The 12,544-nt window shown below is 38.3% G+C and overlaps 1 protein-coding gene across 1 annotated transcript in view; it reads left to right on the top strand.

Annotated features, from left to right (window-relative positions):
• The first annotated feature begins 599 nt into the window (after positions 1–599).
• The window catches only part of LOC145691950 (cilia- and flagella-associated protein 99-like), an 83,163-nt gene continuing 71,218 nt past the window's right edge, over positions 600–12,544 (top strand). The window contains exon 1 of the mRNA XM_081767254.1: positions 600–805. The gene's annotated coding sequence lies outside the window, so the exon portion shown is untranslated. The remainder of the gene's footprint in view (positions 806–12,544) is intronic.

The raw sequence follows: 12,544 nt of genomic DNA, 5'->3' as shown, positions 1-12,544 counted from the left end.
AAGGTACTAATTTGACCAGATCAAACTGAATTCAATAATTAATGAAAATGGGTGCAAGCTACCTGTTGGGTCGCGGAGCTCTATTACAAATCATACACATCGAAATAAATTTTGCAAGAAAATAAAGAAGAAAATAGCACGAAAAGATAATGATTCTGCCACATTTCATCATTCATCACCTTCATCATTTTTTAGGTTATAATTACTATAATATAAATCAGAGCATCATTTCAGATTTTGCCAGGCGGGCAATTTATTCACCGACATAAGATTTTCACATTTTTTATTAATATTTTAGTATACAAGTTTTAAAAATGCATGTGATTTTCAAACCCAGGGAGCAATTGACCCATGCCCTGCCCACATGACGCCCGTATTACAAGTCAATTATTCACAACAAAACTCAGTGATATAACTAACTGGAACCTACGTCTGCACTTGAAGATTTAGAAATTCAATTTGGGTTAAGAAAGAAGAATAAATTATACACTTTAAATGTTGTATCGCATTTAAATGATTAGTTAAAATTACAGAAGAAAATGAAGACCATAATTTATCAGAGATCTTTTATAATTAATCTCTATTTTCATCAATTTTTAAATTTAAATTACTACACTGCAAAACAATTACTAGTTACAGGTGACAAGGAGTCATGTTTGCATTTGAATATATCAAACCCCAACCAAGGCTTTGAAAGAAGAAAGAACGCGAATTGTGTCTCTTTACGCCAAAAAGACGAAAATCATTTGATAATACAAGAATTAACAAGGTATTTGTTTCGTGGGTGGATCTGTTTAAAGTTCAGGTAAGTAGGGAGTTATTAGTTATTTGAACATATTCTAAACGAAGATACAAATACACTAAGCAGTTTAGTTGTGTTATTTTAATACTTAATTTGTCAAATTTATATTTACATAACTTTTGATGAAGTGGATACTTTCAAATATCTAAGATCAATATTTACAGACCAAAACCATATTCACGAAGAAATTAACTGTCGACAAAAAGCAGGAAATTCGTATTATTATTCAGTTCAAAATATCTTATTGTTGTGAATTCTGTCGAGGAATTTGAAGCTTAAAATATGTAAAACGATAACCATGCCTGTTGTTCTGTATGGTTACGAAACATGGTCGCTTACTCTGAGGGAAGAATGTAAACTGAAGTATTTGAGAACAAAATCCTGAGACGAATATTCGGACCTAAGAGGAGAGGGAATGAGGAATGGTGGAAACTTCATAATGACGAACTACATAATTTATACGGTTTACCAGACATTATTAGGGTCATCAAATCTAGGAGGATCAGGTGTGCAGGTCATGTAGCCAGGATGGAAGAAAGTAGGAACGCTTTCAAAGTCTTAACTAAAAGACCAATCAGTAAATAACCATTAGGAAGACCTAGGCGCAGATGGGAGGACACTATTAAGATGGATCTGACAGAAATAGGAATACAAAGTAAAAACTTGGTCCAGTTGGATAAGGATAGAAGTCAATGGAGAGCTTTTGTGAACGCGGCATTGAACCTTCGGGTTCCATAGGCCATAGAGTTAGTTAGTTATATTTACATAACCACTGATTCATGTTGACTAGACTGATCATTGTAGACCTGAGTGCAATAATAGTCTAACTAACAACAAATAAAACATGAGAAATACAGGCTTAAAGTTGTCTACTCCCTTCTGAAAATCATTTCACACAGTGAAGAAATCATGGAACTTCAGCGGTGCGGTAGATATGATCTGATATATCAGAAAGCACGAGAATTAGGAAGAGAAGCTAACAAAAGTATACACACGTTTGGAATCGAAGATCAACAGTGTCATGCAGTCACTGATCATCAAAGAATCTTTAGAATTTGGGAGGAATAAACAAAAGATCCGTATGATCAGAAGAACCACCCAAAAATATTGCGATCAAAGCAGAGGAAGAGGTGAATGATGATGAAAAAGGACCCAGTATACTGAAAAGTGAAGTAGTACAAGCCACCAAAGACATGCGAAGGAGAAAGACCACTGAAGATGACGGCATACCAGCAGATTTGTTCGAGGGATTAGGAGACAATGCAATGAAAGTACTGACTTCACTTATTAACAAGATCTACCTAAGTGGAGAATGGCCAAAGGATTTTCTTGATGTTACAATGATTGTATTAACCAAGAAAAAGCAAGGAAGATCAATTTAGGTTCCGGAAAGGAAAAGGCCCCAGAAATACTTTTGGGTTGATGAGAATTATATCAGAACGAGTTCTTCACGTAAAGGAAGAATTGTGTTCGTAATTCTTCGATTGAAAAAAAAAGCGTTTGACTAGATCAATTGGACCAATTTTTGAAAATATTTTGGGGTCCACTGGAGAGACCGACGACTCATTCGCGACTTGTACATAGGACAATAAGTGAAAGAGAAACCAATAGTATGGAGCTTGAAAGAGCACTCAGACAAGGATGTAGCATTTCGCCCCAATTATTCAACATTTACAATGAATATTTAATGAAGGAAGCGTTAATGGGAATTTGAGATATCAAGATTGGAGGCAGATCATTAACAAGATCAGGTATGCAGATGATGCAGTTATTATAGCTAGAACCGAAGAACGACTACATGAGATGATTGACAAAATAGTTGACACTGGGAGACAATCAAAAAATGGAAATCAACATTTAAAAAATCGAAAGTCATGAGAATATCTCGTGGAAACGTCCTCTTACTTGTCAGAGTAGAACAAAGAGAACTTAAAGAGCTCGATAATTTGAAGTATCTGGGAAGTGTTTTGACGAAAGACTCTTATTGCACCGAAGAGATTATGTTAAGAATTGCCATAGCCAAAGAAGCATTCAATAAGAAAAGATCACTCTTAACCAGCAGGCTTAATACTGGATTAAGGATTGGCCAAGTGCTATTTATGAAGCATTGGATTGTGTGGTTCAGAGACTTGGACATTATGGAAGTTAGAGAAGAAATATTTAGAATTTCAACATGTTGGAGGAAGATGGAGAAGATAAAATGGACGGAGAAAATAAGCGATGTTTTAAAACGGATAAGAGAGAAAAAAGCGCTTTTAGCTGGCATCCTTCGTAGGAAAGTTAATTGGATCGGACACATGTTGCGAAGAAATTGTCCTTCATACCATCATAGAAGAAAAGATGGAAGGAAAGCGAGGAGTAGGAAGAAGAACGTAAATGATCTATGATTTGAAAAAAAGAACATATTGGGAATTAAAAGTGGAAGCTGAAGATCGAGAAACGTTTCTAGGTCCAAAATTATTTAAAATAAAGAGAGAGAGAGAGAGAAACGCCTCTTTAGACTCAGTCCCTTCCAAAAGGCAAAATACTTAATAATAATAATAATAATATTTGACAGCAAATACTACGAAACTCTTAACTTGTATGTTGCACGGTAGAATTTATACAGGAAGTTAAGATTTATTTTGCAATTTGTTTTTGATTTATGTTGTGGACCTAGGGATATGGATGTTGGTTAGACCATTATTGCACCCAGGTCCACATAATTAAACAAGGGTTATATTCTGATAAGCCACTCCTTATCAAACCTATGTACTAAGTAAGTGAAGGAAATCAAACCTAGCCTAACCTAACCAATTCATAAGTCATTATTGTCATGTTGGAAAGCTGGCAGGGCTTAGCGAAGTCAATACCTTAAAGAACACATGTCCTTCACAATAATTAGATATATTAAACTCGGACGTGGACGTACAGAATTGACCTTAAGTGTAATATAATTCAATGTCAATGATACGGCACCAGTATTCAGTTCTGAACAAATCCACGTCATGATGTTAATTGGGACTGCGGTGGTTCAGTAGTAGAGTGCTCACTTCTGGAGCGTAGGGTCACTTGTGCTATCCCAACTCGGGTCAAGCAGTCTTTCTGGTAAATAAACACAATGTACGTGAGTTTTCTCGGGGTTCTTCCATTTCCTTCCACTTTCTTCATTCTGCCATTTTATTAATCATCATCGCCTTTCTTAGCTTCAGAGTGTCAACGTGGGATGGTTAACTTAAAGGAAATTTATATAAATTAACTTTAGGTTTACTTTCTCTTTTCCATACCGATACTATATGAGAAGAGATATACAGTCTGATGTAGGGAAAAGACATGTTCTCACATCGAGAATCGATCCATGATGTGTACACCAATTCACTATTATAATGGTTTAAATTTGGTCGAAAAGGAATTCTTAAGACATTTACTATTATTTTGTAATGATTCACTATGAAATAATTCCTGTGAATACACTAGCATCCTCATCCTACTAGCAGGAGATCTAAACAATCATCAAACATGGAAATCCAGGCGACCTATTGCAATCGGGAGAACCCTATACCAAACCCTCACTAACAGTAGCGTTATACTAATAATTCCACTAGAACACACGCGCACTTCCCATTAAATAGGGTTGCACCTTATGTCTTAGACATGGCATTCCTCCAAAATGTTGCCATCCTTGATAGTCCTAACTCCATTAACTACCTCCACTCAAACCATAACCCAGTCACCCTAACCGTTTCACCAACATACGTTATAACACATGTAAAAAAAAAAAAAAAAAAAAAAAAGCTCACGAATTGAGGTCTTTACTGCACTTAAACATAACCACACCAAAAACAATAAACGATGCCATCGCTTCGATCATGAAGTGAAGAGCTCAGTACACAAAGGATTCAAATCCACAATTGGTTATTTTGCAGATATTTCATATTTAAGACATCTACTTGGATTTTCTTTCAGTGCTTAGAAGATTTTTGTTCAGATATTGTAAATAGCTCTTAATGTAAAAAAAAAAAAAAAAAAAGTTCGCCATGTATTTAAACGGAGAGCACAAACTTTGTGAGTATATTTTCTTACTAACTAACTCTATGGCCTATGGAACCCGGAGGTTCAATACCGCGTTCACAAAAGCTCTCCACCGACTTCTATCCATATCCAACTGGACTCAGTTTTTGCTTTGTATTCCTATTTCTGTCAGATTTATCTTAATATTGTCCTCTCATCTGTGCCTAGGTCTTCCTAATGGTCGTTTACCAGTTGGTCTTTCAGTTAAGACTTTGAAAGAGTTTCTATTTTCTTCCATTCTGGCTACATGACCTGCCCAGGTGGGCCTCCTAGATTTGAAGGCCCTAACAATGTTTAATAAACGGTATAAATTATGTAGTTCCTCGTTATGAAGTTTCCGCCATTCCCTATTCCCGTTTCTCTTGGGTCCGATTATTATTCGTCTCAGGATATTGTTCTCAAATACTTTCAGTGTACGTTCTTTCCCCAGAGTAAACGACCATGTTTCGCAACCATACAGAATAACAGGCATAATTGTCGTTTTACATATTTTAAGCTTCAAATTCTTCGACAGAATTCGCGACGACAAGATATTTTGAACTGAATAATAACACGAATTCATTGCTTTTAGTTGACATTCTATTTTCTTACAATTTTAGTAAATGGATTGAAACCCGTGTGCCCTGAACGACCCAAGTATCTAATTGGCTAAACAACATACCTATGGACAAGTCAACTGACAACAGCATTCCAAACTCCACGTTCAGTTTTAAAAATGTCGTATAATAAATTACACGACCGAATTAAGAAAAGACTACACCACCGAGTGAGACAAGCATGGAACACCGAACTACAGGAACACAAAGCCTTCATACAAGTAAACAAAATAGTTGGCCCAACTTTGCTTAACGGTTGAGGTGATTTTTCGTGCATAAAACAACTTTGGAAACAAGAATTTTATATAGTCAAAACCGTTGATTTTAATCAAAGAATTTTCACTTTTAATTCAACTATAATTTATGGTTGCTAATTTTGTCGAATTCAATCAATTAATGTTCACCGTATGAAGAACATTTTTTTTGAATGGTTTTAAGGGAAACTTGTTGTCAATTTCGTTGTTTTTCCGAGGAAAATTGGCTAGTTGAAAACTAGTATGCAAAGCGGACATAATCAAGGTATTACCGACCGTTTAAAAATAGTAGTTCTACCAAAAATCAACTGTTGGCCAACTCGCATTCGGTTACTTGGACAGTCTTAGTTTCTGGAAACTAATGAAAAGTAAGGACCAACTGGGCTCTCGGACAGCCAGACTACACGGACCTACTGGTTTCTGCTTCATTCCGAAAAAGAAGAGAGAACTGTTAGCAAACTGACTGGAGCTACGATTCGAAATTCACAATCATATCTGCAACGATTAGATGACTACTAAGAAAGCGACACCACAGACAGCCAATTCTTGAAGAAGAACTACACATTGACTAAATCTACGTCATTCGCAGATTAGCAGCAACCCACTCCTCGAAAACGAACAGTAGCCCTTACTCGGATTGTCAATGCCATTTTCTTGACGGGACATTTTCCGGCCACATGAAAATAGTTCTCATTTGTATGATCCCCAAACCAGGCAAAATCCCCCTTACCTCAACCTATCGCCCCATAAGTCTATTATCTTACCTCAGTGAAGTGTTCGATAACATATTACTCGCCCTATCTACAAGCCTGGGCTGGGACTAACTTATTTGCCGTTAATCCGGATGACTCAATCACACAGCTTGTTGGATCTCAAACATCTGATGGGCACATTCAATAACAGAGAGCGTATTTTTGACTTATTTTCGGATGTCAAGTAGGCTTTTTACCAAAAGAATGACAGACTCCTCTAAAAGTTCTCCACACTGTAGATACCCACAATGTTTCTGGGCATCATTGGCTCCTTCCTCAGCAACCTAACATTTGCTGTTCGCTTCGGATTAGCCATTTCCTTTACAAAACCAATTTCTACTTTCGTTCCCTTCTCTCCCTCTCTTATATACACAATACACTCATCACCCCATGTCACTGCCTAGTCGCAACACACGCGGACGACACAGCGTACTTTATCATCAATCGCAACATTAAATGCACAATGACTGATCTTCATAGTCTGGACGAACATCTCGGATATTGGACTTAAAAGACATTGCGGTACACACCTCGGTATAAAGTTGAACTGGCGCCCCTCATGCTTATTATACACGGTCAAAGAAAGCTTGAACAAGATCATTCAATGCGCCAAATTTACGTCAGTTGAAAGAAATATTGTTCAAGAAACCTGAACAAGATTCTTGAATGTAATTGACGTCATTCGTAGAAGTATTAATCAATTTGTACAATCATAGAAGTATTAAATCGTGTTTTATACACTTGTTGATAGATGGCAGGCTAAAACAAATGATCAAAACTGTAAAACAGGTGAAAGCAAAACTGCTTATAGATTTAATTAAGACTTACACATGAATAGCTACAATATTAGCGTTTGTTTCCTGACTTTTTGCAGGTATTTGGAATTTAATAGATTGCACTAAACCTGTCACAAATCATGTCAGTTGACTTTGTATTTACGCCACAAAATTTCACTAAATATTTTTGCCCTTTTACATCAAATGTCGGTTGGACTGGTTACGATAAAAAAAAATACAGTGCTGCTTAGGTAAAAATTGTTCCATGTACTAAGTTTTTTTTTAAATTTTATTCTTCATATGGCGTACGGATAATAACAGGATCGCAAATACAATGAAATTTTCCTGGCAACATTATTTTAATAAGTCTTCTCGGGCAGTCAGCCAGGTGAAGATATTGACATCCGACGTTTCAAATGCAGATATCGCATTCATCTTCAGAGATTGTAACGAAGAGACCTGAGACGTGAGTATGTATATATAGTGACTATTTAGGTGCAGAGCTATGCATGAGGGCTTGTGATTAGCCAAGGGAAATGCTGACTTCTGATTGGTTAAAGATTACTGGCATGGGCGGAGTTATGAATTGTCTGCTCGGACCTGTGGAATACTTCCTAGATGAGTAAGGAGTTAATATGAATAACTCATTTTTGTCAAAAAAAAAGTTGGGGGCAATGCCTCCATGTCCCCATAGCTCCTCCCATGGATTCTAGCTCCTGATTGGCTGTTGTGGCTACGAGAAATGGCTTTGTTGAATGTCTCCTTTTTGTTCCTGAAAAGCACCTCCCAGATAGGGCTGAGTTGAAACAGATTGTCTATATTAAGACTCTTTCTTTCCTGTGAGATAGCTATGGCTTCCTTCATTGTTCTGTGCAAAAATTGTTGGATTTGACTAATATAGTGGTATTTGTAAAATCGATTCTTTGTCCAAGCTCTAGGCTATGCTCTGCTAGTCGTGACTTTTTGGGTTGTTGAAGTCTTATGTAGCTGTTGTGTTCTTTGCATCGTTGTTCTATTGTACGTCCAGCTTCTCCTATGTATGCTTTGCCACATTCACGTGGTATATAGTATACACTAGGTGTACGCAGGTGAAGGTCGTCTTTCACTGGTTTGAGTTATGATCTGATGTTGGCTGGAGGTTTATGAATAACTTTTATACCATGTCTAGCAAGTATTCTGCTGAGTCTACCGGAGGTGCGGCCGATGAAAAGTAATACGGTAGTGGAAATATAATCCTCACTCTTAACATTTTTTGATCACTTTATGTTGCGAAATAACGGCTCTTTTTATGGGCATGTTGATATCTAAGAATGTAGCCATTCTCTTGTAGCGTCGAACAAAGATGGTTGAATTCCTCTTGTAAACTTTCCAAGTCACTTACGGAAGCTGCTCCATAAACTTTACAATGAACAAGAAAATCAAGAAAGGGAAGGCATTGATTCTGCTCCACCTCCATGGTGAATTTGATTAGAGGGTGACGACTGTTGAGAAGTTCCAGAAAATACTGTAGTGTTTCAGGATCATGTGGCCAAATAGCTAAAGTATCACCAAAGTATCTAAGGAAGCAGGACGGCTTAAGAACCGCCGCATCGAGAGCTTCATGTTCAAATCACTCCATATAGAAGTTGGCAATGACAGGAGATAGAGAAGACCCTACGGCTACTCCATCCATTTGTTCATAGTAACATAAATTACATAAAAAGTACGTGGAGGTCAATGCATGCTGGAACAGGTCAGTTAGTTGCGGGCTGAAGTGATTTCTTATCAGCTGCATCGTATCCTTGATAGGAATACTTGTGAACAGAGAAACTACGTTGAAACTGACCAAGAGGTCATTTGGATTCACTTTCAGGTTCTTCAGGATCTTAACACAATCAGAGAAGTTTTTAATGTGGTGTCCACAGTTTCCAACCATCGGATTTAGAGTTGACGTGAGGTACTTTGCTAGGTGATATGTTAGGCTCCCTATGTCGCTGCAATCGGCCTCAGAGGTACACCAATCTTGTGAACTTTTGGTAAACCATAGAGTCGAGGTGGTTGGCTTCCGTATGCGGACAGACCCTTACTCAGATCTTCGGGAAGTCCAGACTTCTTCAGAAACAGGTTAGTTTTCCTCTCAACGGTTCACGTAGAATCTCTGGTTAGTTCGTTGTTGCGAGGATCATCTAGTAGATCAGCTATCTTTTCTTTATAAACTTGTGTAGACAGTAGGATGGTGGCATTTCCCTTGTCAGCTGGCAATACTGTTATTTCTGGGTTATCACGAAGCGACTCAAGAGCAGTACGTTCTGCTTTATGTTGGATTTTGGTAGAATGGCCCCAGAAAGACCTCTCTGGCTTCCACTCGTATCTCGTCACTCATATCCGATAGCAGGTGGCTAACAGCTCGTTCAATTCCAGCTATGATCTCCTCGGTGGGGATATACTTCGGCGTGGGTGCGAAATTTAATCCTTTCTTGAGCACTCAAGTGCTGGCGTCGTCTCTTTGTCTCTTAAGGTTAACGATGCACTTCTCATTGGATCTCGGTGCTTTAGCTTTCTTGGTCTGCAGCAGGCCCGCAACTAGAGGGGGCCAGGCGGGCCTGCCCCCCTAAACTTTTCATGGCCCCTCCAGACTTCAATACAAAATGCTATTATTAATACAAAAATCACAATTTAGATATTTGTAAGAGAATTTTTAACGACTTGCCCCTTATTCATGGCCCCCCTAAACTTATGTGTCTGGTTGCGGGCCTGATCTGCAGGGGTGAAAACTTGCTTGGAAGATACTTTATGGGAGGGGGGGTAAGTCGACACTACAAGTGGTAGCTGCATCCACATATTCCCAGTCAAATCGTGACAGAAACGAAAAAACTTTCAGGTGGGAAAGCAGGTGAGAACGGTCAATCTTATCCAATTGACGGCGAGTAAAGTGAATCCTTTCCCTCACTATAGCCTGACTGGTGCGTGTCAAGATCCGTGTGATTGCTGGAGAGTGTAGATGAAAGCGAAGTTTTATGACATCAGGAACTAAGTCTTCGTCTCTGCATATCAGTAGAAAGGGAAGATGCGTAAGTAAACGAGCCTTCTTGAATCGCAGTTCTTGAAAATGACGTATACTGCGAAATTTATCCTTCCCGTAAAGGAATTTGAAGAAAGACTTGAATTTTTCCTGACGATCTGATTTTAATAAGTCTTCTCAGGCTATCAAACAGGTGAAGATATTGACATCCTACGATTTTGGCTTTCTGATTGGCTGAGAGAAGCAGGTGCCTGATTGACTTGAATTTTTCCCTCAGCCAATCACAAGTCCCCATTCACAGCTCTGCTCCTAAATAGTCACTATATATACGTACTCACGTCTCCGATCTCTTCATTACAATCCCTGAAGATGAATGCGATTGTCTGCATTCGAATAGTCGGATGTCAATATCTTCACCTTGGGGAGAAGTTGTGGTGTTATTTGAAGCACAGTTTATTTGTAGTATAAGGTGTTTGTAAACGCTACGGCGTAATTTACGTTCACTATTCATTGCGCTGAACAAAAAGTGACAGTACTACTATTAAAGAAAGTAAAATATAACGATTAGTGAACATAAATGTATAAGGATGAGTCATAAGTCTTTCAATATTTTCACAACGCAAGAATAGTCGTAATGATCGACTGTAAGTAATAGGTCAAACAGGCCCAAGAGATAGTGTGGTAAGTGGGCTATTTAATTGTTAGGCCACCATTCCGTCAGTATCTTTAGCCAGCTTTTAGTGGCAGTGATGGTGAATATTCAACAAATTCTGATATGAACTGTTACTATATGAATTAGAACTCGAGAATAACGCTGCCGCAGCGACCCAAGCCATTTTTCATAAGAAATGGGAAAGAACAGTGAACTAAAGTACAGCAACTCGTTGGTTCCAGAAATTTCGTATAGGTTGTAAAAATGTTGCGGATCACCCAAGGTCAGGCCGTCCTAGGGTAAAAATTCTACAGTCATACGAAAAGCAATTGAGAAAAATGCATCCATCAGCGCATGACGATTGTCAAACCAATTCGGCATGTCCTAGTCTACTAGAGTACGTTACATTCATGAACTCAGAAAAAACATCAGGAGCTGCCGTATTGTGTCATATTCGTTGACCCCAGCTTAAACCTAGAAAAGAATGGCTAGAGTGTGCTGACAACTGCTGCAAAATCCGCGTGATGTGGGTTTCCTAAAACGGACTTGTCACGCGTGACGAAAAATGGATGTTTCTTCGAAATCCGAACGTGTAAAAACAGTGGTTGAGCAAAGACCAACTTCCAAAACTGGTTGTCGAACAGGGCAGTTTAGAGCAAAAAATAATTCTATGCAACGGCGCCGACTTTCCAAAATTTATGTGAGTGCATATAAATGGCGGGACGTGTTAGCCTATATGTTTTCAGGGAAGTCTCGATATTTGATTGGTTTATTTTTAGTTAAAATCGTGGTGAAACTACGTTGGTGGAATTATCTATGTTCGTGGTAGAACTACAAAGGGGTAATTCACTTTGAGTTCTTTCCTAACGGTCGTATTATCAATGCCGTTCTTTATTCCGAACAATTGCAGCGGATATATGCTGCACTGCACCATGTTGCAACAGGATAACGCAAAACCACACTGAAAAATGAAAAACTCAAAAATGAAGGAAATTGATTTATTGAACTGATGCCATACCCAGCATATAGTTCCGACCTTGTGTCTTCGGACTACCACTTGTTTCGCTACATAGCGCACTTCCTGAAATCATAATGTTTCAAAAATCAACAGGAAGTGGAAACAACAGTGACTTATTTCTTTGCTGTAAGGACAAGACGTGGTATCGACCTTGAATCAAGGAACTGGGAGGGAGGTGGTTGTATAATCCAACACGGCTATACTTTAAATGTTAACCTGCTTTCGATGCACTGTAATACACAGGTATGTGTGTACCAGAATCAGGGCCGGCCTTAGTTGGTGCGGGGCCCGATTGGGAACATTTTGCGGGGCCCCAGGTTTACAACTAACTTACACCAAGGCTTGTAGAACCAATACATAGATGTCGTTCTCCCTTCTGGTCTTATGATTATACCCATTTCCCTTTATAATGTTTTTTCATCTGCAAAATGTTTTGGTGCAAACGTTCCTTTTCATTGCTTATAGCAGTTTTTTTTTTTTTTTTTTTTTTTTTTTTACAGAAATAACTCAAATGGAAATGCAGACAGTGAATGAACTTTAAAATACATATTTCACCCTTGTGTCTCGCAACTTTTTAAGAAGGCTCTGTACCAGGATTTCACAGTTTTCTTCTCTTACAAGTAAACCTATCTATATCGAAATC

The sequence above is a fragment of the Thermobia domestica genome, chromosome 1, assembly GCF_964235325.1.
Source record: "Thermobia domestica chromosome 1, izTheDome1.hap1.1, whole genome shotgun sequence".
NCBI lineage: Eukaryota > Metazoa > Arthropoda > Insecta > Zygentoma > Lepismatidae > Thermobia > Thermobia domestica.
Note: the sequence above shows the minus strand (reverse complement) of the source record. Positions and strands in the feature narration are given on the sequence as shown.